Source organism: Heloderma suspectum, chromosome 4 (assembly GCF_057233095.1).
Source record: "Heloderma suspectum isolate Gila_16-S chromosome 4, 16-S_ref, whole genome shotgun sequence".
Lineage (NCBI taxonomy): Eukaryota > Metazoa > Chordata > Lepidosauria > Squamata > Helodermatidae > Heloderma > Heloderma suspectum.
Window position 1 is genome coordinate 30118321 of NC_139461.1, and position 27998 is coordinate 30146318.

The 27998-nt window shown below is 46.0% G+C and overlaps 1 long non-coding RNA gene across 1 annotated transcript; it reads right to left on the bottom strand.

The window, feature by feature from the left end:
• Window positions 1-5685: 5685 nt before the first annotated feature.
• LOC146346672 (uncharacterized) lies at window positions 5686-27998 on the bottom strand. Its single transcript, XR_014789823.1, has 5 exons — window positions 27928-27998; window positions 9406-9551; window positions 8548-8656; window positions 7006-7747; window positions 5686-6643 (listed from the first exon to the last, which is right to left on the bottom strand). It is a non-coding gene; the product is annotated as an uncharacterized LOC146346672 (long non-coding RNA).

The window sequence follows — 27998 nt, forward strand, 5'->3', positions numbered from 1 at the left end:
AGCATTATATAAAATAGCGTTGCCCTTATTTTCGCCATAGTCTACATAAATCTTTACGTAGACTACCCGTGCCCAAATAAGGAACGCAAATGGTGGCACCCATGGGTGCTGCCATTTGTGTACATGCTTTTTTCCCCCCAAAGTCAGCCATGATAGGCTACGTAAAGATTTACGTAGCCTATCACGGCTGACTTTGAAGATCTAGCTGTGATAGGCTATGTAAATCGTTACATAGCCTATTATGTGTTTTGTTTGTTTTTTTACAATTTACTTGTTTATTTCGCGGCCGGGGAGACGGGGCGCTCCCCCGCAGCCAGAATTTCAGCAGGGAGGGATGGGGTGCCTCCCCCCCAGCCTGAATTTCGGCTGGGAGGGGCGGAGCGCCTCCCCCTAGCCAAGAATTTTGGGGGGAGAAATGGAGCGTTGCCCTTATTTTCACCGTACTCTATGTAAATCTTTATGCAGACTACAGGGACCAAATAAGGAACGTGAATGGCAGCTCCCTATGGGGGCCGCCATTAGCGTACGCACTTTTTTATTTTTTAAAGTGACCCGTGATAGGCTACGTGACGATTAACGTAGCCTATCATGGCTGACTTTGCAAATCTAGCTGTGATAGGCTACGTTAATCGTTACGTAGCCTATCACAGGGGCGGTTTTTTTTTTTTTACTTTTCTTGTAATGGCGGCAGCGGCAGCCGGTCAAAAGACCGGCTGCCGCCCCCGCCCCTGACGAAGACCTGCCAAACTGCCGCCAGGACCTGCCACCGGGAGCAACATTCATGAAAGGTAATTCCCATCCCGGGGGGGTGGAGGGGCGGAGAATTTCTCCCCGAACCTTTGGAGGACCGAATGCGTTGGCACTCGGCCCCCCGAAGTTTCGGGGAGAAATTCTCCCCCATCCCTACTGCAAAGGATTTTCATCCAGGTATTAAAGGTGATCCTTAAGTTTGAAATGATGTTGGTTTGTTCCATTACTTATGAACCACCAACAATGGGTGTGTGTGTATGCCACTGGCTGTACTTCCCGAATGGTTAGTGCCCCACTTTTGTCAAACCCCTGAATTACAGCAGGAAGTCTTGACTTCGCTCCCATCTGGGCATGTTTCCTTTCAACTTCAATGTGGTGGTGTACAGAGGCCATCTGCCAAAACAGTTATCCTTGTTCCAATATTTCTGGCCCTGACTCTACACACTTTTGTGTGCACTTTTCCTTACTGTATGCAGTTTTTCATTTTGTGTATTGGTTCAAAAGTGCAAAACTAGGTAAGTTCACATTAAAATGCAAACTGAATGAATCTCTCCCCCATCTCTAGTTTTATCATAGGGATGTATGAAAGTCACTTACCTTTCCACTGATTATGTTGATGGTGAGGGGGAAGGCGCTCCATCCCTCCCCCCAGAATCCTCGACGGGGGGGAGGTACTCCGTTCCTCCCCCTCGGAATCCTCCATGGCCGGCTGTGCTCCGCGGCAGCTCTGCGGAGCAGCTGACCAGGCCCAGCCAGGCCAGAGCTGTCCGCAGCCGGATTTCTGGCTGCGGAGGGCCCCAGAACCAAAAAAACCCACCAAAAACCGCGTACACAAATGGCGGCAGCTACGGCCACCGCCATTTGTGTTCCTTATTTTTGCTGTCTTAATCTACGCAAATATTTACATAGAGTATGATGGCAAAAATAAAGGGGAACACAAATAGTGTAACAGGCGCTATTTGCATCCCTTTTTGATTCACCGTTTTAGCCTACATATTTGTTTTTTTAAACCCAGCCATGATAGGCTACGTAAATCTTTACATAGCCTATCATGTCGTTGTTGTTGTTTTTTTTTACAAAACCACCAATGGCCGCGGCAGCAGCTGGTCGGAAGACCAGCCGCCGCCACTGAAGCCACCGCCGGAGCCACCGCCGCCCAGAAGATCCGCCCCAGGTAAGTCTCATCCTGGGGGGGATCCGCGGGGGGGCATGGGGTGGCAGGCCGTTCCACCATGGAGTTCGGGGGGTCGAATGCACTGGCATTCAGTCCCACCGAGATCCATGGCGGAATTCTCTGACATCCCTATTTTTATGCGATCACTTTATAAGACACAACTGGCATAGGGATATACGAAATTCTTCTGATCTTCTATAAAGGTAAAAGGTAAAGGTGTCCCCAACCAGTTGTGTCCAACTCTAGGGTGTGGTGCTCATCTCCATTTCTAAGCCGAAGAGCCAGCGTTGTCCGAAGACGCTTCCCTGGTCATGTGGCCGCCATGACTGAACACCGAGGTGCACGTAACACTGTTACCTTTCCCGCCAAGGTGGTACTTATTTATCTTCTATAACTGTTTAGTTATTTGAAGGTGAATGTTGAAGAAAAATCAATAGGTAGGGATGGACAGGCTCCCCCACACACACAATGTAGGTTCTCCAGGCACCCACCCAGGCCCTACTCCCACTCACATGCCCTCAGACCCGTGCTTGACCCCCAGCCACACTTGCCGAGCCGCCTGCACTCCCCTGGGCCCCATGCTCCAGTGTTGCGACTGTCATTTTGAGACAAAACATGGCCATCACGAATATGCGCACATAGAGCTATACTCAAAATGGCACCATGAATTGCCCACATATGCAAGATTACACATGTAAATGCCTGTGATCTTGTGTATATGGGCAATTCATGGTGCCATTTTGGGTATAGCTCTATGTGTGCATATTTGCGATCGCCATTTTTTTTGTAAAATGATGAGGATGGCTCAGGGGCATGGGTGGGGCGGAGTCTGCTGGACTCCCGGACTGAATCGCGACTGCACCATCCCTAATCATATGCCTCCTGTTGGTGTTGTACAGTGCAATCCTATATATCATATATGTCTGCTTGGAGGCAAGTCCCATTCAGTTCAGTGGGACTTACTCCCAGTGAGTGGGCATAGGATTGCAGCCTCAGAAAAAGCATCTGTTAGAGTTCTGCTAAAATGGCTGTCCGTATTTCAGTGGTCAGAGCCTTCTGTCCTATATTAACAAGAAGAAACATAATCTTCTTACCTGGTCAAGGGAAAATGAGAAACCAGAAGGCATCCCTGAAAATACATTACATCATTATCAAAAATTTTGTCAAAATTCCTCTCAAGTAGAAACCTCTAAATATGTCTAAGATGTCACTTTTGGCAGAATTCTTTGGCAATTCTAATGAACAGCTTTGAAAAAGTATTAAATAACTAAATGGAGGTAGTTCTTTCACTGGCTACTGGCCATAATAGCCAAAAACATCATAGTTTTTAGGATGGATTATTCAGAAACTCTCTCCCGATTTTGTTCTGAAACCCTAGCACCTTGAATACAATGAAGTGATTACTCGAAGCCAACATGGATTTGTCAAGAACAAGTCCTGCCAGACTAATCTGATCTCATTTTTGGGTCAGATAACCTCCCTTGTGGATTGTGGGAATGCTGTGGACATAATATACCTCGACTTCAGCAAAGCTTTCGACAAAGTGCCCCATGATATCCTGATGAGCAAACTAGCTCAAAGTGGGCTAGATGAAACAACAATCAGGTGGATCCACAGCTGGCTACAACATCAGACTCAAAGAGTACTTATCAATGGGATCTTCTCAAACTGGGGAGAGGTAATGAGCAGGGTACCACAGGGCTCAGTCCTGGGCCCTGTGCTCTTCAACATTTTTATTAATGACTTGGATGAGGAGGTGCTGGAAATACTTATCAGATTTTCAGATGACACAAAATTGGGCAGGATAGCTAATACCCTGGAAGACAGAAACAAAATTCCAAGTGATCTTGATAGGCTAGAGTGCTGGGCAGAAAACAACAGAATGAAATTTAACAGGGTTAGATTCCAAGTTCTGCACCTAGGAAAAAGAAACCAAATGCACAGTTACAAGATGGGGGATATGTGGCTCAACAACACTACAAGCGAGAAAGATCTTGGAATTGTTGTCAATCACAAGCTGAATATGAGCAAACAATGTGCTGTGGCTGCAAAAAAGGGAAATGCTCTTTGGGGCTGCATTAATAGAAGCATAGCTTCTAAATCTCGGGAAGTACTAGTCCCCCTCTACTCAGCACTGGTTTGGCCTCATCTGGAGTGCTGTGTCCAGTTCTGGGTGCCACACTTTAAGAAGGATACAGACAAGCTGGAGAGGGTTCAGGGGAAGGCAACAAAAATTATCAGGAGACTGGAAACAAAGCCCTATGAGGAGAGACTGAAAGAACTGGGCATGTTTAGCCTTGAGAAGAGAAGACTGAGGGGAGATAGGATAGCGCTCTTCAAGTACTTGAAAGGTTGTCACAGAGAGGAAGGCCGGGATCTATTCTTGATCATCCCAGACAGCAGGACACAGAATCATGGGCTCAAGTGACAGGAAGCCAGATTCTGGCTGAACATCAGGAAAAACCTCCTGACTGTTAGAGCAATACAACAGTGTAACCAATTCCCTAGGGAGGTGGTGGGGTCTCCCACACTGGAGGCATTCAAGATGAGGCTGGACAGCCACCTGTCAGGGATGCTTTGACTTGGATTCCTGCACTGAGCAGGGGGTTGGACTCGATGGTCTTGTAGGCCCCTTCCAACCCTACCATCCTATGATTCTAGTCTTTTTTACCAAGGGGAACATTGTTTGCATTGTTCTTTTCCTCTTCCCTTTAATATTGATATGACCATATGATTGGTTGCATTAAGATTATTTTTATGTTGTGTTTTAACAGTGAGCAGGAGATCATGTTGAAACCCCACAGAAAAAGAATATTTATGAATCATATGCTATCTCAGAAAGATGGCTTTTTTAGAGTGTTATCAATATGCCTCAGCACGGAGAGGGGGGTGGAGAGTCAAATGAGCTGAAGGAACTGGATGCTGCAGCAAACTGCACATCCTCCAATTCCGGGATTAATTTCCCTGGTTAAAATCAAAATTCAGGGAAGTAGAGCACTGGAGAGATCCAAAATATGGGATTTTTAGGCTTAGTATACCTGTAGTCATCAAATTCTGGGAATTAACAGCATATGATGGATGGTGCCAACATCATGTCCTGTTTGTAAATTACTGTGGCTTCTAGCTACCTGGTTGGTATTATTGCGGCTGATTTAGGAAGACAATGAGCCTGATCTAACATAGTAACTCCCTAAACTCACTCAGTCAGCAGCTTAGCCAACATCAGCTTGGTGTTTTTAAAAATGGTGACTCCATGCAACAAGAGCCGGCACGTGTCCAGGGGTCAGGAGCTGGCAGCAGCAGCGACAGCAAGGGCAATGGAGTCTGCTCTGTGGATGTGGTGGTGGCAGTGGTGATGGGAAGCTCAGGTAAGGAGCTGGAAGCACTGGTGTGGCTGGGCTGGGGTGCCGACGCCCCGAAGCACACTGAAGCACTTTGGAGAGCACCCAACCCGCTCTGAGTTGCTTCATGCCCCCTCCGCTTCACCTTGGAAGCGGCCCGAAGCAGCCCGAAGCAGCCCGCTTCAACTCAGGCTTCAGGCCTTGGGCTGAAGCGGTGCACAGCCCTAGAAGAAAGGCTTCTGGACTCAATGCATTTTTACGTCTCTTGTAGTTTTGTAGTGACTCTTGTAGTGGTTCAATGGAATTATGACAGACTAACCGGCATGATATGGTGAAAGCGTATGTCACTGTTGTCATCTATTCCTAATATGCCTCCTGTGGTGGATATAAATGAGGGGAACTGTCTTAACTAGAAGGAATATGACTTAGTCCAAGCTTTAATGTGAACATGATGATATATTTTTGCTTTCATCCATCATGTTCAGAACAGCACTGGCTGTTTACCTGCTTCCATCTCAGACAGAAGTGCTTCATTAAGTTGGAGTTCACTTTGTAAATATACCTCCATCAGTTGTATGCATTATCAGGAAACTGTTGCTAGGAAAGAGGTTTTGGGAGCAGAAGTAATGGCAATAAAGTTTTCACAGGCACCTTCAGGCAGATCTAAATGTTATGGCTGTCACCAGCCCCCTTTCTCCTCTTCTGTCCCTCATTAACATCTATTAATACAGATCTAAAAAAGTGAAGGCCTGGAAATGGGGGGAAGAACCAGATTTTTTTAAAGCTTCCCCCCCCCCAGGGGGTTTCCAGGTTTTGTTTTGTTTTTGAAAACTGGGGTGGGGGTGGGGATTTTTTCCTATTTTTTCAGGGGGTGTCCCTGCTCCCCACCATTTTTCCCAATCCTGTTCACATCTATATAGAACATGTAACATGATATCACTGCACTGCATGTTTCCCAACCTATGCAAATGGCAGCCAAGAATGAGCAGACCAGACAGCAACTAGTACATCTCCAGTGGGACCATGGAGAGACATCCTCCTAGTCCTTGACATCCTTCTGCCTCTTATAGGCAGCTCTCTAAACTCTGCCTATTTTTTCTTCCACTCCCCATCGTCACAATCATGGGTAGACCCCTACAGGCCTACACTTTTGCTTACAAGGAGACCTTTATTCTCCAGCAGGCAATAGTTGCTGTTCCTGGGTAGGAAGGGGTGGACTCACCTCCATCCAGATCGCTGGGGTTTCTCCAAGCCTTCACCGGCTGCCTGACCCTACTCACTGCTGTGGTGAGCCACCTGGGTGGTCTGCAAGTTCCCAATAAGACATGCATGGCTACCTGCTTCCTCCCTGAGCAGCCATGTTGCAGAAAGATGGCAGCTTGGGTGTTTCCAGAAATCTACTTTTGTGGAAATGGTGGCTGAACGGGGCCATCTCCACAACATTACAGGCAGCAGCATGACAGGAGGATGAGAGGGAAGCCACTCTCATCCTCCTCTTGCCCCGCTGGCACTGCTGCCACAGCAGTAGCTGGGATGGGGGGAGGAGAAGGGAGAGGCACTCCCTTCTCCTCTTCCCATCCCAGCTACAGTGGCAGCAGTGGTGGGACAGGGAAGCCCCTCCCATCCTCCTCCTGCCCCACTGCTGCCTGTAACATTGCGGAAATGGCCCTTTTATGGCTGCCATTTCTGTAAAATTAGATTTGCGGACATGCCCAAGCCGCCATCTTTATGCAACATGGCAGCTCAGGGGGGAAGCAGGTCACTATCAGGGGCTCGCCAGCCACGCTGCACATATGGATAGGGTCTGGTAAGTCACAGCAACTCGGCAAGCAGGGTCTGGGAGACTGAGCATGGGTGGGGGGACTCCATCAGACTCCACCTCCCTCTCTTACTCCTGCAACATCCCTATTCCTGGCTGGGGAAGTGTTTCAAGCCACAGTGCAGATAAGCTTATGGCTCCCTCCTTCTGTGTCAGCTGTCCCGCCACTGTCTCCATGGCTGAGCTGTTGTTTTTCTCCACTATTCACTTCTCATATTGCCCCCTTCAAACCTCCTTCACCTTTTCCCCTCAGCATGGACCCAATTCCAGTGTCACGTTGCCTTGGTGCAGTCATGGTGTCTCCATTATCTTTGATCAGCATATTCACGCTTTCCTCCACACTTCTAAAGTTTGACATTGTCGCATGAAGCTTAAGCATTGCTGCTGGATATTTTCAGAGCTCCATCGCAATCCATTGTATGCACCTAGTTGCAAGTAGGAGGGATGCATGGATGTTGCTAAGTCCATTCCATCTCTGTCTGTTTTGTGGCTTGTTAGGCATCTTTCATTCCATCATCCATAGTGATGTGAGAGAGTGTATTTAATCCAGTCTGTGTTTTCCGGTCTGCTGTTTGCAAGCTCTGGAGGTTCCTTTGCCTGTGCCTATCTTTTCAAGGAGGGAGGGAAATCCCATTGAAAGCAAATAGTCTTCAAGTTTTCTTTCTGAAAAAGAAAGAAAAAACAGTCTTAAAGATGACCATGCCAAGCTCTGCACGATGAATTGCATGAAGGGCACAATCCTATGCATGTTTAGACAGAACAAAAGTCCTACAATTCCCAGCATTCCCCAGCCAGCCGGCTGGCTGGGGAATGCTGGGAGTTGTAGGACTTTTTTCCTGTCTAAACTTGCATAGGGTTGTGCCCTGAATAGCTGGTGAAATCCTAACTTTGAAGGCTTTCTCCTGCTTGGCTGAAAAAGGAGACTCCACCATCCACCCAGGGAGTCAATGGGTTGGGACTGGGTAAAACAAGGATCCATAAAATCAAAAAGGAATCCTCATCCTTTCATATGATTTTTAAAGGGGAGACACACACCCCAACCCACAGAGCACATCTGTCTCCATGGACTGAAGCAGAGAAATCACGGATCTGCCACTCATGGGTGCAGCCACTGTGGAAAAACTTGGATTTGAGGCCGGGATCCCTAGGGATCCCTGTGATTGTTACAAGAAAGATACCCCATTTGATTCAAATCTTAATCAAAACATAATAGAAAAACAGATCCATTCAAACACAATTAAACAACCACAACAGTAAAAGAAGCAGACAACTCCCAACCAATTACACCCTCTTCAGCAACAGACCAGCTTGCATGCCAAAGGCCTGCCTGAATAAAAAATGTCTTTTGCCTGCCAGAATTTACCTCACATGTCTTGCACAAGAAGCAACTGTGGCAGTAATCATATATGCCATTCTGTGTAATGCTGGAAGCTTCAATTCATAATAAATAAATGTTAACCTACTTTTGGAAGCAGGGGATTAGACTGCAAAGTAGTGTAGTCAAGAATGGGAAGTTCCTAATCCTAGGCAAATCCACCTGTGGCAACATCTGTGCTCCACTAAGCCACTAACCTGGAAGAAAGATGACAAGGTTTAAGAAGCAGCAGTTCTGGCCATGAGATTTGCAAGCAGTCTCTTTATAGAATCCTAGAAGCATAGGGTTGGATGGGGCCTACAAGACCATCGAGTCCAACCCCCTGCTCAGTGCAGGAAGCCTGATTCCCAGGCGGTTTCCCATCCAAGTCCTAACCAGGGCTGACCCTGCTTAGTTTCCAAGATCAGGTGTGTCCAGCCCTGGAAGTCTTTGAGTCAAATGCACCCCACGGGGGGGGGGGGAATTACTTGAGCCCCCCAGTTGCCATCCTAAAGGGAAAAGTGGGGTCTGATGGTACTAGCATCTTTAGCAACAGGACTTGTGGGCAGATCACTTTGTGGGATGGGAGTAAAGAACCCGATCTCTCATCTCTGACTCCATTCTCCATGTGCCCCTTCAGGAAAACTGGTTGCTGACCAGGAAGACTCAATCTATTCCTTAGCTTTTAAATGTTTTGCTTGGATGGGCTGTAGCCTCTCCATTTCCACACTCTTCTTTACAAGTGACCGATGTTCTGAACCGGGGAGATTGAAGAAGGCCGTCAAGTCAACTGTCAGAATATTTAAAAGGTCATTGGAACACAATTTATAACTATCATTCGCAGGTTATATGGGGCATTAAAATTGGGCTCTGTATTCTGTGTTCTTATGACAGTGGCTGTATCAAATAGGAGAAATTAGAGTGGCTAAAATCTAGCCTTTTGTAGGTATGTACAAAAGTCACTTACCTTTTCGCGGAATCTTTTGCAGGGGGGGAGGCGCTCCATCCCTCCCTCTGGAATCCTCAACGAACAATCCGTGTTTCGCGGATTGTCAGGTCCCTTTGTTCCATCATCCACCCACAAATGGATGAAAATATTTTTTTTTCCATCCTCTGGAAAAATAAATACGCAAATAATTACATAAGGATTTATCTATTTACAACATTTACCTTACTACGTAACATTTCGTATATTATTGTCCCCCATTCCATTCAACACTTCCTCAGCAGAAACATATGTATTTTCCTATGAATTTATATGCGTACATTTCAGGAAATGTACTATAATATGAATTTATATGTGTACATTTCAGGAAAGTAAAAAAAAAAATCATCTGGAAGTCCATGGACTCCGTGTGGCCTGAAGGGGTCGCTCTGCAGCGGATTCCACAGATCAGACTTTCAGAAATCTGAGCTCATTTTAGTCCATCTCAAATTCCTCCAGCATCCCTACTCTCAGACTCCCATGACAACCCTACTAACTACTGCCAGCACTGGATCCATTTACACTGATGTGAGATAATAATTAAATAGCTAGTCTTCAAAGAAGAAAACTTTGCTTTTCATTGCTGATCATTACCCATATTCAAAGAGATGCTCCATTCTTGTGAATTAAAGGATCAAACCTACCTGAAAAATCACATCCCACCTTCCCACCCCCCTACAATTTAAATATTCTGGAATATTTCCATTTTTTAAAAATGGAATCGTTCCATTTAAAAAAGAAGAATAACTAGGGGAGGGGATGAAAGAAAACTGGTGTGTGGGGGGAAGCCCCTAAGGGACATCATTCTTTGCAACTGAGGCTATTTTCTCTTGGCCTCTGGCTTGCCTTGTATTGCTCAATTAATCATACTGTAATAAACACTTAAGGGTTTACCTATAATGTGACAGAGTGCATTTAAGAATTACCATAAGGCAGGGACAGGAGTAATGATATTTTTAATGGCAATGAATGTTAATACAGTGCAAACGGGTGCCTGAATTTGCAACTTCATGGAATTTGTCAAGCTGTTCCTTATAAAATATAATCAGTTTACAGCAAACTTGTACAAATCCACAATTTAAAGCCTATCTTTTCATTTATGGTGCACCAGCAGAAAAGGAAATTCAGTGATTTCATGGGAATTGCACTGCTGTGGAATGGATATAAACTATTGGCTTGCTAACTAGATATTTGGAATTAAATATTAGCAGTAACACCTTTTCAGCAATTACGATGGAGGCACAAAACTGTTTTTGTGTGTGTGTGGGTGGGGGAGTTTTGGAAAAAGACATGCCAGAGCACAAGTGGGCCAAGAAGCCTTTGACGTATGGAGTTGGGCTCAGTCAGGGGTGAGAGATGTTCTAGGCCTGGGCTGAAAGTTTCAAAAGTCAAACGTCCTGCCCATTTCAGCACCATGAAAGTAGGGATGGCGGAGAATTTCTCCACGAATCTTTGGGAGGCCGAGTGCCGAAGCATTCGGCCCCCTGAAAGTGTTGGGGAAATTCTCCGCCGGCCCCCCGCCCCCCCCGGGATGGGACTTACCTTCGGTGAATGTCCCTCTCGGCAGCGGGTCCCGGCAGCATTTCAGCGGCATTTCGGTGGGGGCGGCGGCCAGTCTCCTGACCGGCTGCTGCCGCCGCCATTACAAAATAAAAAAGTACAGTAAAAAAACAACAACACACACCTGTGATAGGCTACGTGCCGATTTACGTAGCCTATCACGGCTAGATTTCCAAAGTCAGCCGTGATAGGCTACGTAAATCGTCACGTAGCCTATCACGGGTGACTTTGGGGGAAAAAAAAGCGCGTACGCAAATGGCGGCGCCCCATGGGCACCACCATTTTCGTTCTTTATTTGGACAGGGGTAGTCTACATAAAGATTTATGTAGACTACAGCGAAAATAAGGGAACGCTATTTGCGTTGCCCTTATTTTCGCTGTAGTCTACGTAAATCTTTATGTAGACTAGACATGCCAAAATAAGGAACGCAAATGGTGGCGCCCATGGGGCGCCGCCATTTGTGTATGCGCTTTCCCTCCCCCAAAGTCACCCATGATAGGCTACGTGATGATTTACGTAGCCTATCATGGCTGACTTTGGAAATCTAGCCGTGATAGGTTACGCAAATCGTTACGTAGCCTATCACGGGTGTGTATTTTGTTTTTGTTTTTTACTTTTTTTTTCGCGGCCGGGGAGATGGGGCACTTCTCCCCGGCCTGAATTTCGCCGGCGAGGGATGGGGCGCCTCCCCCCCCGGCCTAAATTTCAGCCAGGTGAGGCAGGGCGCCTCCCCCCCTCGCCTGAACTTCAGGGGGAGAACCGAAGCGCCTCCCCCCCACCGCGAAGCAAGCTGCGGGACAAGGTAAGTCCCTTTCGTCCATCCCTACATGAAAGATGCTGTGATTAAGGATATACAAGAAATTTGTTTCAATTCCAAAATCACTCGAAACGGCTGCGTTTGCAACCCTGGGTGTGAATGGGAGTGCATATTCTCCAGAAATGTTCATGCATTCCTCAACTTGTGTTTGCATGTCAAAAATGTGACTTCAAAAAATGCACTTTTCCCATTTGAAATGTGCACTTTCCCCACTTGAATGAATCAAAGGAAAAGGTAAAAAATGAAAATGGAAGCAAGCCAAACTGAGCACTGAAGTGAAATCACGTAAAAGCAGGGATGCAAATGGCATCCCTGCTTTTCATTCATGTGATAGGCTGTGCAAATATTTGCATAGCCTATCATGTGAATGAAAAGCACTGATGCAAATGGCATCCAGGATGCCATTTGCAGCTGCAAAGGCCTTAGTTTAAGGTATATGCAGCTATTTACAGCTGCATTTACCTTAAACTAAGGCCTTTACGGCCGCAAATAGCATCCTGGATGCCATTTGTGTCCGCAGTCAGTCAAGTCCCCTTCAGCTGGCAATAAAGCATGGCGGCCATATAGCTGGTGCTTCGGAGCTGGCGGCAGCTCTATGGAATCGCTGTAGAGCGGAGCCAGCCGGCAAGGATTCCTAGGGGAGGAACGGATCACCTCCCCCTCCCCTGCGGACCCCTCCCTTCCCAGACTGGCAGGTAGGGAATTTGTACATCCCTACCTCTAATGTTGTGGAAATGGCCCTTTACGACCACCATTGTGCATAACAATAAATATATGAAAATATAGAGCCCCATCTTGCATACAAGATGGCAGCTTGCATGGAGGAGTGGGCAGCTGTGGTGCACATAGCTTTCCAAGCCCTCCAGAGGCTCATGCAGCCTGGCTCGCACAGGCGAGCGACAGTGCTGGCTGCTCGAATGCCTGCTGAGCACAGACTCAGTGAGTCCATCCATCCCTATTCCAAAGTCAAGGAGAATTATTTACAAACTTGATAAGGAAGGGCAAAATAGCTTGCTTTTTCTCTGTACCACAATAGGCAAAGAAAACGAGTTTCTTCTTTCTGTGTCTTATACAGACATCATGAGAGGAAAACCCTAACAATGATTATGCCTCTCGATGAACACTTTGAGGCCCTCAAGCATTTGGCTGCGAAGCTCTGCCTGCTGGTCCTCTTCTTCTTTCCCAAAGGGAAAACATCCCCATCTTAGATAAAGGGTCAAGGCCAGGGGTAGCAGGTTGTAGTTGTCTGATCTCAGAAGCTAAGCAGGGTCAGCCCTGGTTAGAACTTGGATGGAGAACCACCTGGGAATCAAGCTTCTTGCTTTGAGCAGGGGATTGGACTCAATGGTCTTGTAGGCCCCTTCCAACCCTATGATTCTATGATCTTTTGTGATCTAAGTGTTCTGGCCTTCAGGGCTGGATTGCCTCCTGAGACACCCCTCAGGGGCTGGATTACATCAGGGGGTGAGCCACTCCTGAAGGTCTACCCCACTCCCCCAAAGCCTCATCTCTGATATCGTCTGAGTTCTTTTTCTGTGCAGAGAGAGGCACTAAGCTACTGCCCCTTGCCTTTCTCTGCACTGAGAAAGGGGCAGCTTTTCCCTTCTTAAAGCCAGAGAAGGGCTATTGCTAGAAGTGCTATTTCATTTCTCTTCTCAGGGCTAGAGGAAGGCAGTCTTTCTCCAGCTCTGAGCCTGGGGGGTGTAGCATAAGCTTTTGGGCTGCGTGGGAAACCCCCATGGGCTAGATTTGGCCCACGGACTGGAAGTTCCCCATCCCTGTTGTAGAGGGTTCCAATGAAGATGGGAAAAGCCCATTAAGAACACAGTCCTACTGGGATGGTCATAAGCCTCTGAACTCAGAAGCTTACAGCCATCCAGTGCAGAGTGGGAAGAGCAGCAGAGGCGATCTTCACTTCCATGCTCCACCTGCTCTACATTTTGGTTAGATGGGCTTTTTCACGCATCTAGCTGGGACTCTGCAGAGCAGGAGGGAAGGAGGCTGGGGAAGCCCAAGGATACATCATAAGCTGGCCTCCCCAGTCCCCTCCCCACCCCACCAGCATGCCCCCTTTTTCTCCTCTGTGAAGTCACCTTTGTAACCTCAGAGCAGCAGCCAGTATGGTACTCTCTGTGCCAGCTGCAAGGTGGAGGGGGCAGGGAATTCAGATTACTGGCTCCAAGGTCGGAGCACTGGTTCTGACCTCAGATCCAGGAATGTGGACTATCCAGTGCCTCCACAGACTTTCTCTAGGGGGCATAGGATTGCTCCCTCCAACTATTCTGCAACACAAAATGATACACTGAGTATCTTTTCCTTGTGGTGATGATAGTGAAACTGGACCATAAGACCCATTGTCCCAGGTGGGAAATGATTTTCAGAGAAGCTTTTCTCGCCTAGGACCATGGGGCTTTTAGCCCAACTCGTTGATCCTTGGTTGGGGAAAAATGCTCTGAGTGTCATTTCCTGCTGCAGAACAGACCTGTTCAGTTAGTATCCCATCTTTTTCTGATGCCTTCTACCCCCTGCTATCCCCATTTCCCAAGATGAGGCTTCTTTTGCCTTGAAGATGGGGATGGTGTAGCTGCTGGTAGAGGGAGGATCAGGTGTGAACAGAAAATGAGAGTGAGAACCTGTTCAAGGTGATTAGCCCATCTAGATCCTGCTCCCATTAATGTGAGAAGGGGTGGTCACATAGCTAAGCACCTTGCATCAAATGCTCACCCATTCCCACCTCTGTAGTACTCTTCTGCATCTACAGCAGACATAGATAGATAGATAGATAGATAGATAGACCCGTCTGTCTGTCTGTCTGTCTGTCTATCTATCTATCTATCTATCTATCTATCTATCTATCTATCTATCTATCTATCTATTTGATTTGTGCCCTGATTTCCCACCAAACAAAATGGTCCTCAAGGCAGCTTACAGTAATAAAAACCAATATTAAAATACATGTAGTTAAAACAATAATAAAAAATAGATTAAAAACACAATTAAAAAACATCACCCAACCCAGTAGGGTTCAGCAACAGAATACATGCCAAAGGCCTGATTGAACAAAATCAAGTCCTGCTGATGGAAGGACAACACAGACCGAACCAACCAAGCTTCTCTCAGCAAGGAGTTCCTCAGCTTGGCAGTGGCTGCCAAGAAGGCCTTACAATAGAATTCCTGAGAACTGAAAAGTTTGCTATGAATAATCAGGATCCACAGCAAACTTTCTGAATTCCCTTTAATCTGCAAGACCATTAATGTTCTAACTTTTGTACTGTCCTTATTTTGTACATCACAAGTGCATGGCTAATTTATTATTTTTAAAAAAATTATACACAGAGACAAAATGGAAAATAATCATAGATTTTCACAGGAGAATAATAAAAGAAAGGGCAATATTTGCTTTTCGTTGTTGAGTAGCATAAACATCAGGATGTTCTCCATAGGTTGTTGTAGTACTGTGCAATGCTAAAATTGTTCCTCTAAAAATGAATTCAAGAGTTTTGGAGTGTTTATCCTTTACAGGGTAAAGATTGTGCGAGCCGGCAAGGATGAGAGCTCTCAGCTGTTAAGGAGCAAATTCATAATGAGAAATCTTTGTTCATCAGCCTCTTCCTCCGTCAGCGCAATCTCTTCTCTCCCTGCCCCCCCTCCCATGCTGAACCATCCAGCTATGGCTGACCACCTTCAGACAAATATACTGGCTGGTGCTGTGCCAAAAAAACTGACTCTTCCATTTTGGGCATTGGTGGGGGGATGAAAACTCTGGGGAAAGAGTCTGGGAGGGGCGAGAATTTTGGGGAATTTTCTCCTGGGGAGGTGGACAGGTTTTCCACATACCTTTTTAAGTGTAGGCAATTCTTGAGGGGCCTTCTTTCTATTTTTATTTTTTAAAAACCACCCCCCGCACTTCCAGGAGCCCAGGCTTCAGCCTGGCAGTTACTTCTGACTGCCCAGGAGACCATGTGACCTCTCCCTCTCCAATAGGTATTCAGGAAGAACTCCCAGCTGGAGAAGTGGCCTCAGCTCCTGGAAGCGAAGGGGGTGTTCTTTAAAAAAAATCCTGAAAGAAGACCCTTCAAGAATCTCCTACACTTAAAAAAAATTGTATGTGGAAGCCCTGTCCCTCACCCCAAGGAGAACATTATCTGAAACTCTCCCCCTCCTTGTGAAAGAGGCAGGGGGAAAAAACAAAACATTGCCTCTTTCAGAGAGAGAGAAAAAGTTCCTGAACTTAGGCGGGCAGGGTTTGGCATAGCACTAATATTGTCTGACAGTCAATGTTCAGAACAAATATGACATGCCGTATCACACTTCCTCCCTATACATCAGGTTAGCCTTTATTATTTATTTATTTATTAAATTTATTAATCGCCCATCTGACTGGTCACCCAGCCACTCTGGGCAATGTACAACCCACCATAAAATAATTTAAAACAATAAAATTTTACCATAATTTTTTTTTTAAAAAATACCCTAACCCACCCCAAATGCCTGCCTGAACAACCACGTTTTTAATGCACGATGGAAGCTCATTAAAGAGGGGGCATGATGGAGTTCCCTAGGGAGGGAGTTCCACAGAGTGGGGGCCACCACAGAGAAGGCCCTCTCTCTCGTCCCCACCAGTCTAGCTGTCCTGGCTGATGGGACAGAGAGAAGGCCATCCGAGGCTGATCTTGTTAAGCGGCCTGTCTGGTGTTGCTGGAGGTGCTCTTTAAGATAGGCTGGGCCGGAACCATATAGGGTTTTAAAGGTCAAAACCAACACCTTGAATTTGGCCCGGAAAACAATGGGTAACCAGTGCAACTCCTTCAGCACTGGAGTGATGTGATCTCGCCGGCGGCTGCCTTTAATCAGGCGAGCCGCCGCGTTCTGTACCAGCTGCAGTTTCCGAACCGTCTTCAAGGGTAACCCCACATAGAGCGCATTACAGTAGTCTAAACGAGAGGAGACCAGGGCATGTACTACCGATGGGAGCAGATGGTCGGGAAGGAATTAAATTTGCTAGTCGCCAAAATGATCCCAGCAAGACCCAAACATGTGTAGAATTTAGGAGGTGAGATCTTAAGATGACCTTCACCACATAAACAACAGTGATACTTTACTTATTGATCTTAGTTGATCAGCCAAATAACGGCTATTAACATATTTTCTGATGTAGCCTGGGTAAAGCCGGTTCACTGGTGATGGCTGTGATTTCTCTATCTTGATTTGGAAGGATTTCTGCTAAAATGAACTAAATTAGCTCAGAACAGCATAGATGTGGACAGTGCATGTGGACCACGCAGGCAAGTGTTTTTATATAATTGCCACCACATAGAGAACTACAAGCAAACATCCCAATGCACACAAGAACTGAGTACATCACATGTACCTAGGGTTGTCGCAAGAGTCTGGGAAAGGGGTGGAGTCTGGTGGATTCCCCCCACTCATGGCCCCCCGGACCTGCTTGCCGAGGCTACATGCTCACCTGGACCCACTCGTTGAGCACCCCTGTGCCTGGCGAGCAGGCTTGGCAGCCTCCCAGTCCTTTAGCAAGCCAACACCTTGTTGTTCCCCCCTGCAAGGAGGGGAGAATGGGGGGTCGCCGGGTGACTCCTGCCCTCACGGCCTGATAAGCCTGCATGGTCTCCTTCCATGCAAGGAAGGAGGCCATGCAGGCTTGACAGGTGGCTGGTGCTTCCCGCCAATCGCGTGTTCTTCCCTCCTTGCAAGGAGGGCAGAACATGTGGTCGCTGGGCGACTCCTGCCCTCACGGCCTGTCAGATCTGCACGGTCTCCTTCCTTACATGGAATGGTAAAAAATTAAAAATAAATCATGGGAGAAAATTTCAGCACAGCACTATTTAAAGTGTCTTGTTGCATGATTCAACCACCAGTTCCTTGTCTCATCTATCCTTTAAGGCACCCTCTAATAAAGCCAGTCATTTCATAGGGTGGCCATGTGTTCTCCTTTACAGAGGACTGTCCCTGATTTGAAGCACTGGTTCAAAAATAAAGATGCACAGGAAGGGGGAGCGGCAGAGGCCTTGAAATGGCCTATCAACAGTGAATATCCGGGCAGCATTCTGAGCAGGCACAGGGGTCACCTGGTCACAATCTTCCTTCGTAGTGAGATGGGTTGTAGTTCTATTTCAATTATAGTAATTGTTTCTGGAGTCGCATCTATACCAGTAAATTAGCATATGCATATATAATGCATATGCATATGCAATCTATGTCCTCTTGCATTCTCATTTTTGATGGTGCTTTATTTATTTATTTGCCCTGCTACATGGCAGGGCCAGACCCAATAGATTGTGAGGTCTTCCATGCAGGACATGGAAGTTGCTACGTTGCAGCAACAACAGTATTCATTCTAACTGAGTATTTACATGAGCTGAAAACAAGTGAAAATTGCAACATGGGAATCAGCCCCTCAGTCCCTTCTAGGCTCTCTGGGCTAGCCACTTAGCAAAGAAAATGCTCCCTCTAGTGACAGTCCTTGGAGGTAGATTAAATATAATTGCATTGCTATATTTGTTTGCAGTTACTTAGCATAGATACTTTAAAAAAAAAAAATGAAAGCCTGCACACTGAAGTGCATCCACCAATTCAGTCGTTAAAACAGGAAAGTCTAATTAGTAGCCAGGAAGTACCAAAAGATCCAAGAGAGCTTTTAGCAGGAGCAGAGTGGAGGAGCATTTTCTTTTTTTATTTACCGTTTCAAAGGAAGTGCTTATGGATACACCTTTTGTGGCAATTTAGTGCCATATTCCTCTTTTCCCTGGAGATTTGGATGAGGGCTGCCCAAAATGCCAATATTCTCAAAGTCCCACCTAATTAGAGGGATTTACAGTGGATGGGATTTGCAGTGCGATTTTGCAAATTCCAGCCAAATCTTAGGGGCATTTACAGAGAAAACTACCTCCTTTCTTCTGAGTTTGGGGAGGGGGTGAATTTCAATGGCAGGTGAGTTTAATTTAATGTCACTTGCGTAATTTCTCCGATTAAACACTCCCAGGGCTGGCCCAAAACATCTTGCTGCCTGAGCCAAAGAACAAAATAGAGCCACCTTTCCTTGTACATAAGCCAACTGAAATGGCAATTAAATCTTAAATTGGTGGTGCCTCCCCATTTATGGAATAATCTCTGAGACAAGGCCCACTTGGCGCCAACATTGTCATCTTTTTGGTGCCAGGTTAAAACTAGGGTTGCTGGAGAAATGCGAGACAGACTAAAATGAGCTCGGACTTCTAAGAATCCGACATGCAGAATCTGCTGCAGAGTGCCCTCCACAGGCTGTGCAGAGTCTGTGGACTTTGGGATGATTTTTTTTACTTTCCCCAAGTAACACATATAAATCCATAGGAAAATACATAAGTTTTTGCTGAGGAAATATTGAATGGAATGGGGGACAATGCACTAAATGTAATGTACTAAGTTAAATTATGAAAATACTTGCGTAAATATTTATGCATTTAGTTGCATATTTTTCCACATGACAAAAAATATATATTCGCATCCTTCTGTGGGCAGACGATGGAACAAAAGGCTCCTGACAATCTATGAAACACAGACGGAGCAGATTTTACACAGCTTGTATATCCCTAGTTAAAACTGCCTTATTCTCTCAGTGTATATGAACCTGAATATGAATCAGTGTATATGAATCAGAATATGAACCTGAGCACACTCCGGGAGAGAGCGCAGGACAGGAAGGCCTGGCGTGCTATGGTCCATGGGGTCACGAAGAGTCGGACACGACCGAATGACTGAACAACAACAATTCTCTCAGGCATTTGGCAGCGTATAAGGTGTCTCTTTGATTGTCTCTGTCTGATTGTTTTAAATTGTTTTAGGGCACAATCCTATTGAGATAGATGGTCATCACCGCCGACTTCTTCTGAAGTTAGAGGCGGCTGCTTATTCAATGCAGGATAGTGGAAGGACTGAGGAGAGGATTCCTTCCATGCTCTTGCTGTCCTGCAGTTTGCCTTAGATGCCTGATTTTGGGCATCTACACATGGCTTTGGGGAGGGGGCAGGAACAGGGCTGGAGACCGCATAGGAAGCTGTGAAAAGAGCTTCTGCGGTCTCTTCCCCTCCCCGCCCCTGGGAATGCTCTGTTTTTGCCCTCTCCGTGTCCCATGTTACAAGCACGGACAGGCACAGAGGGGAAGCTGCCATGGTTCTCTCCACCCTGGCTATGGTGGGGGGAGGGCACAGGAAGCACAGTTTCCCAGCTATGAGCTCAGAGCTGGGAAACCAAAAAATCCTATCTCCCCCAGATGCTGTCTAGGGGACATAAGATTGCTCTCTTAGATATGTGTTGTGTTGTGTGTGCTATATATGAATGGTTTTATACTTTATAGAAAGTATTTTAATGTTTTGTTTTTTTTAAAAAATTGTGAACTGCCCAGACAGCTTCAGCTATGGAGTGGTATAGAAATATAATAAATGAAAGGAATGAAATGACATTTAACAATGACTCAGTATTGTGCTCTGACTGGTGGAAGTTCTCCGGGATACCAGGCAGGTTTCCTCTATCCTCCCCCCCAATCATTTTCTACCTGATCCTTGCATCTCCACCACTGGGCTACAGTCGTTCACTGTGTCAACACCTGGTTGAAAAGCTAACTCATGTTCAAACCATAATGCAATCTTGGGAACATGAATTGACTGTTATGGATCACTGCCTTGTTGTGGTGAAGGGGCTTGCGTAACTCAGTGAAGCCATAAGCTATGCCGTGCAGGGCCACCCAAGACGGACAGGTCATGGCAGAGAGTTCTGACAAAATGTGGTCCACTGGAGAAGGAAATGGCAACCCACTCCAGTATTCTTGCCAAGAAAACCCCATGGAACGTATCACAAGGCTAAAAGAGAGGACGCCGGAAGATGAGCCCCTCAGGTCGGAAGGTGTCCAATATGCTACTGGGGAAGAGCAGAGGGTATTTCCAAGTAGCGCCAGAAAGAGTGAAGCGGCTGGGCCAAAGCCGAAAGGACACTCAGCTGTGGATGTGTCTGGTGGTGAAAAGAAAATCCGATGCTGTAAAGAACAATATTGTTTAGGAACCTGGAATGTCAGATCAATGAATCAAGGTAAGCTGGAGGTGGTCAAACATGAGATGGCAAGATTGAACATCGACATCTTGGGAATCAGCGAACTAAAATGGACAGGCATGGGCGAATTTAATTCAGGTGACCATCATATCTACTATTGTGGGCAAGAATCCCTTAGAAGAAATGGAGTAGCACTCATAGTCAACAAAAGGGTGGGAAAAGCAGTACTGGGGTACAATCTTAAAAATGATAGAATGATCTCAGTACGAATTCAAGGCAAACCATTCAACATCACAGTAATTCAAGTCTATGCCCCAACCACTGAGGCCGAAGAAGCTGAGGTTGATCGGTTCTATGAAGACCTACAACACCTGCTAGAACTAACACCAAAAAAAGATGTCCTCTTCATCATAGGGGATTGGAATGCTAAAGTAGGAAGTCAAGAAATCACCAGGATAACAGGCAGGCATGGCCTTGGTGTACAAAATGAAGCAGGACAAAAGCTAATAGAGTTTTGCCAAGAGAACATGCTGATCATAGCAAACACTCTTTTCCAACAGCACAAGAGGCGACTCTACACATGGACGTCACCAGATGGTCAATATCGAAATCAGATTGATTATGTCCTTTGCAGCCAAAGATGGAGAAGCTCCATACAGTCAGTAAAAACAAGACCTGGAGCTGACTGTGGCTCAGATCATGAGCTGCTTCTTGCAAAATTTCGGCTTAAATTGAAGAACATCGGGAAAACCACTAAACCGTTCAGGTATGACCTAAATCATATCCCTGATGAATATACAGTGGAGGTGAGGAATAGATTTCAGGGATTAGACCTGATAGACAGAGTGCCTGAGGAACTATGGACGGAGGTCCGTAACATTGTTCAGGAGGCAGCAACTCAATCCATCCCAAAGAAAAAGAAATGCAAGAAAGCCAAGTGGCTGTCTGATGAGGCTTGACAAGTAGCTCACGAAAGAAGGGAAGCGAAAAGCAAGGGAGAAAGGGGAAGATATAGCCAACTGAATGCAGAGTTCCAGAGAATAGCAAGGAGAGACAAGAAGGCCTTCTTCAATGAACAATGCAAATAAATCGAGGAAAACAACAGAATGGGAAAGACTAGAGATCTCTTCAAGAAAATTGGAGATCTCAAGGGAACGTTTTGTGCAAAGACGGGCATGATCAAGGACAAAGAAGGCAGGGACCTAACAGAAGCAGATGAGATTAAGAAGAGGTGGCAAGAATACACAGAAGAACTATACAGGAAAGATCTGAATGTCCCTGATAGCCATGAGAGTGCGGTCACTGAACTTGAGCCGGACATCCTCGAGAGTGAAGTCAAGTGGGCCTTAGGAAGCATTAGTAACAACAAACCTAGCGGAGATGACAGTATTCCAGCCGAGCTATTTAAAATCCTAAAAGATGATGCTGTTAAAGTGCTGCATTCAATATGCCAACAAATCTGGAACACTCAACAGTGGCCACAAGACTGGAAAAGGTCAGTTTACATTCCAATTCCAAAGAAGGGCAACGCCAAAGAGTGTTCAAACTACCGCACAATTGCGCTCATTTCACATGCCAGCAAGGTGATGCTCAAAATCCTACAAGCTAGGCTTCAGCAGTATGCGAACTGAGAACTACCGGAAGTACAAGCTGGGTTTAGAAGAGGCAGAGGAACTAGAGATCAAATCACCAACATTCGCTGCATCATGGAGAAAGCAAGAGAATTCCAGAAAAATGTCTATTTCTGCTTCATTGACTACGCTAAAGCCTTTGATTGTGGGGATCACAACAAACTGTGGCAAATTCTTAAAGTGATGGGAGTACCAGACCACCTTACCTGTCTCCTGAGAAACCTGTACGAGGGTCAAGAAGCAACAGTCAGAACCAGACATGGAACAACCAATTGGTTCAAAATTGGGAAAGGAGTACGACAAGGCTGCATATTGTCACCCTGCTTATTTAACTTATATGCAGAGTACATCATGAGAAATGCCGGGTTGGATGAATCAGAGGTCAGAATTAAGATTGCTGGGAGAATTATCAACAACCTCCGATATGCAGACGATACCACCCTAATGGCAGAAAGCGAAGAGGATCTCAAGAGCCTCTTGTTGAGGGTGAAAGAGGAGAGTGCAAAAGCTGGTTTGAAACTCAACATTAAAAAAACGAAGATCATGGCATCCGGCCCCATCACTTCCTGGCATATAGAAGGGGAAGAAATGGAAGCAGTGACAGATTTTACTTTCTTGGGCTCCAAGATCACCGCAGACGGTGACTGTAGCCATGAAATTAAAAGACGCTTGCTCCTTGGGAGGAAAGCTATGGCAGACCTAGACAGCATAGTAAGAAGCAGAGACATCACCTTGCCGACAAAGGTCCGTCTAATCAAAGCTATGGTTTTCCCAGTAGTAATGTATGGCTGTGAGAGCTGGACTATAAGGAAGGCTGAGCGCCGAAGAATTGATGCTTTCGAACTGTGGTGCCGGAGAAGACTCTTACGAGTCCCCTGGACTGCAAGGAGGTCAAATCAGTCCATCCTAAAGGAAATCAACCCTGAGTGCTCATTGGAAGGACAGATACTGAAGCTGAAGCTCCAATATTTTGGCCACCTAATGCGAAGAGAAAACTCTCTGGAAAAGACCATGATGCTGGGAAAGACTGAAGGCAAAAGGAGAAGGGGACGGCAGAGGATGAGATGGCTAGATAGCATCACGGATGCAATGAATATGAACTTGAGCATGCTCCGGGAGAGAGCGCAGGAAAGGAAGGCCTGGCGTGCTATGGTCCACGGGGTCACGAAGAGTCGGACACGACTGAACGACTGAACAACAACAACAAAACTTAGTTATAGTGTAGCTGCCACCCATCTCCCACCACCTCCCACCAGAGTCTTTGTTGGTTATTGAAGTACTATTAAAGTCCTGCAATGTGCTCTACGTGGGGCTGCCCTGAAGAGTGTCTGGAAGCTTCAGCTGGTGACAAACGCGGCAGCTGTGATGCTAACTAGTGCACAGTACTGAGACCATATTACACTTGTCTTGAAAGACCTGCACTGCTTGCAAATTGCTTTCCAGGCACAATTCAAGGTGTTGGTTTTAACCTTTAAAGCCCTAAAGGTTGTGAAGTTGCTTTTTCCCATTTAGTCTTTTAAAATGGGAAGGTTTAATGTTCTAAAGTTTTTACTGTTTTTTATGTTCTTGGTTTTTTTTTATTATTATCTTTCAGTTTTATGGTTTGAAATGGTTGTATACTGCCTTGAAGGCATGTTAGCAGTATATACATGCTATCAATACATAAATTAATAATAAGTGAGATCGCCCAGTTCAAATTAGCAACCGTGTAGGTATCACTGAAATAAAATGTTTGTTTCTAAAATCTATTCTCTGAGGGTCTCCTGCTGAGTCATATTTCTTTCACCTGAAATTGCCGCCTTGCTCCGGCCATAATAGTAAATAGTTTTATCAGAGAATTATTAGTCTTTCTTTGGAGACAGGAGGAGACAATTACTTGCCATGAAGAGTCACAACAGCAATGGCTGATGTAAAAATGGGTTGAGGATGCATTTTTGAAGCATTCAGGTCCCGGTCTAAGTTCCTATTGTTATTCTCATTTTTATTTATGCTTTTACAGCAGGATACAGTGTGATGTAAAACAGCCCACTGCACCACGCAGATGCAGCTGAAAAATATTACAGTGCAACATTATTGTGGCTTTATAATGAGCCATAAACCTGATTTATTAAACATAATCCATTAATGTTACACCAAGGACGGAGTGATTACAGAGCCCTTTACATTGTAAGAATTTATAATTATGATTCCTCCTTAAGAAGAGAGCCACATATTTACAAAATTTTCGACATGCTGGGCTGTGTAAAACTGATAATGAGTCGAAAATTAAGACTGTCGGCAGCAGAACTCCCCAGCAAAAGGTATAAGGCATCTGAATTTTAAAAAAAGAAGAAGTGAATACAGGTTGGGTTTTCTTTCCTTTTCCCCCCTGTTTTGCTTTTGGTCCAGTTCATTAAAGATATAGAAAAGGATCCCCAGAGGTACCCTGTTAGAAATAAAGCATCTCTTACAAATTAAGCACTTAATAATACAAGAAATAATACAAATAGTAAATATTTAATGGACTAAGCCAGGCAGCAGTTAGAAACACTCTCCTATCAAATTGTAAGGCTTTCAGAAGGCATAAATGGTGGCTAAGTGAAATACAGGCCTGTTTCTGACCATCCCTAACACCACTTTATTATTATTTATTTATGTACCATGGAGTAAAATGATCTTATCCATGTTTACTTGGAATTAATTCCCATTGATTTCAGTGGGGGCTACTATTGAGTAACTGTCCATGGGATTGCATGCAGCATGACTCCAGACTAGGTGTTCTTCCCTGTTGCCATCAAATGACTGGACACATGCAGATATGTGGGTATGGAGATGACCCCTATGTGGGTTCCTCTGTTGCCTGAGGTGAGGCGGGTGGGGATCTGGAATGCGGGCTTTTCTATTATTGTGCTCTGCCTTTCGAACATGCTCCCAAGGAAGGCTTGCCTGCTACCCATTCTCTTAACCTTTTGTTGAGAGCTGAATATCTTATTATTAATAACTTTCTCTTTTATTGGTACTTTTTATTTAGTTTTTTTAAATGGTTTTATCAAGCTTCTCTTTTTTGTTAGTCTTTCTGTGTTTGTATTGTACTTTTTTGAAACCAATGTTTCTTTGTTTTAATAATAAGACAAGCCACATTGGAAGCATGCTCTACCAGCAAAGCAGCATATAAATGCTATAAATAATAAATAAAAGGCATAGAATCAACAACAACAACAACAACAACAACAAGTAAATGGCATAGAACATAGCTGCAGAACTTCAAGCCCAGGGACCAAATCTGGCCCTCCTGGGGTCCCAATCCAGCTCTCTGGGTTCCCCAGAGAGCCACACTCTTTCCCCTGGCCACCAATTGTAGAGATGTATGAAACTCACTTACCTTTTCGCTGAATCTTTCGTGGTGGGGGGGGGAGGCGCTCCGTCACTCCCCCTGGAATCCTCGATGGGGGGGAGGCGATCCGGTCCTCCTCCCCAGAATCCTCGATGGTCGGCTCCACTCCGTGGCCTGGCTGCGGAGCAGCTGGTCAGGGGCGTCCGCAGCCGGATTTCCAGCCGCGGATAGGCTGCTGTGGATACAAATGGCGGCCACCATAGCGGCCGCCATTTGCGTCCAGGCAGGCAGCTGTGATAGGCTACATAAGAATTTACATAGCCTATCATGGCTACCCCCAAAAAAAAACACACGTACACAAATGGCAACGGCTACATTGGCCGCTATTTGCATTCCCTATTTTTTTCCGTTTTATCCTACGTAAATATTTACATAGGCAATTACAGCAAAAAAAAAGGGAACCGGAAATAGCATAGTGGGCACTATTTGCATTCCTTTATTTTTCGCCGTTCTAGCCTATGTAAATATTTACGTAAGCTAGAAAGGTGAAAAAAAATAGTGTACACTACGCTATTTGCGTTCCCCTTTTTTTTTCACCGTAATTGCCTACATAATATTTACGTAGGCTAGAATGGTAAAAAAAAAAGGAATGCAAATAGTGTCCACTACGCTATTTGCGTTCCCCTTTATTCGCCGTAATTGCCTATGTAATATTTACGTAGGCTAAAACAGCGAAAAACAGGGAACGCAAATGGCGGCCGCCGTAGCCTCTGCCATTTGCGTATGTTGGGGTTTTTTTGGGGGGGTTAGCCATGATAGGCTACGTAAATTCTTATGTAGCCTATCACAGCTGCAAGGACGGCAATGGCGGCCACAGCAGGCCAGCCGCAGCCAGCCAGGAGACCAGCCACCGGAGCCGCCGCCACCGCAGGATGTCAGAGAATTCCACGATGGATCTCGGTGAGGCCAAATGCCAGTGCATTTGGCCTCCCGAAATCTATCGCGGAATGAAGTCCCCACCCCCCCACCCCATGCAAGGTGCGCGGGACAAAGTCCCCGCCACCCCCACCCCATGAAAAGCCTGCGAAACAGAGCACTTACCTGCTCCCGTCCACGCTGCTCTGCAAATGGCGGCTGTCCTGCAGCCGCCATTCACTTCCTCCTCTTCATAGCCATGATAGGCTACGTAAATACTTACGTAGCCTATCACGGCTAACGCAGGGACTCCATTTCCATCCCTGCGGAGGCCGTGATAGACTACGTAAGTATTTACGGAGCCTATCATGGCGGGGGGGGGGGGAACCAGCATATGCAAATGGCGGCGGCTACCGCCATTTGCGTACGCTGGGTTTTTTTCCCCCCTGCCATGATAGGCTATGTAAGTATTTACATAGCCTATCATGACTCAATACAGGGACGCAAATGGCGGTGGCTATGACAGCCACCATTTGCGTCCCTGTAGGGCTGCCCAGCGGCCCGATGTCCGGCTGCGGGTGGCTAGAGCCAGCTGGCGGCTTCGCGGCTTGGCCGTGGAGCGGTGCCAGCCAGGCAAGATTCTGGGGGGAGGGACGGAGCACCTCCCCCCCCCACAGATTGCCTGGCGCAGAGCCAGGTAGGTGTTTCGTACATCCCTACCACCACCGGAGCTGCCACCGCCAGAACCGCCACCGCCGCCACCACATCCACTGTATCCACCCCAGGAAAGTGCTGTCCCGGGGGGATTCTGCAGGGGGGGCAGGAGGCTGTTCCACCATGGATTCCAGGGGGCCAGATTCTAAAGAATCCGGCCTCACTGGAATCCGTGGCAGAATTCTCTGCCATCCCTAACCAATTGTTTAATAGTTTCCCAGCTTTTGTGTAGTTCTGTTCCCCTCCACACAAGTATAAAAGGTTGAAATGTCTCTCCTAAGGCTAGGGATGTCAGAGAATTCCGCCACAGACTGAAATGGGATCGAATTCCCTTCAGTCTGTGCCATGGAATCCTCTGCAAAACAGCACCTCCAGGGCCTGCGGAGCCAGCAGTCATGCGGCTTTTTTTTGGTCATCTGCACAGAGTCGCGAAATTTTCATAAATAAAAACGCAAGGTGGGATATTTTGATAATAAATACGTAAGTTTTTTTTTTTTTTAAGAATTATGCTCACCGCCTTGTTTGTAAGTGTTCTTTTTCAATTGAAATCCTCCGTCTCTGTTTAATTCCAGCCAAAACACTTCC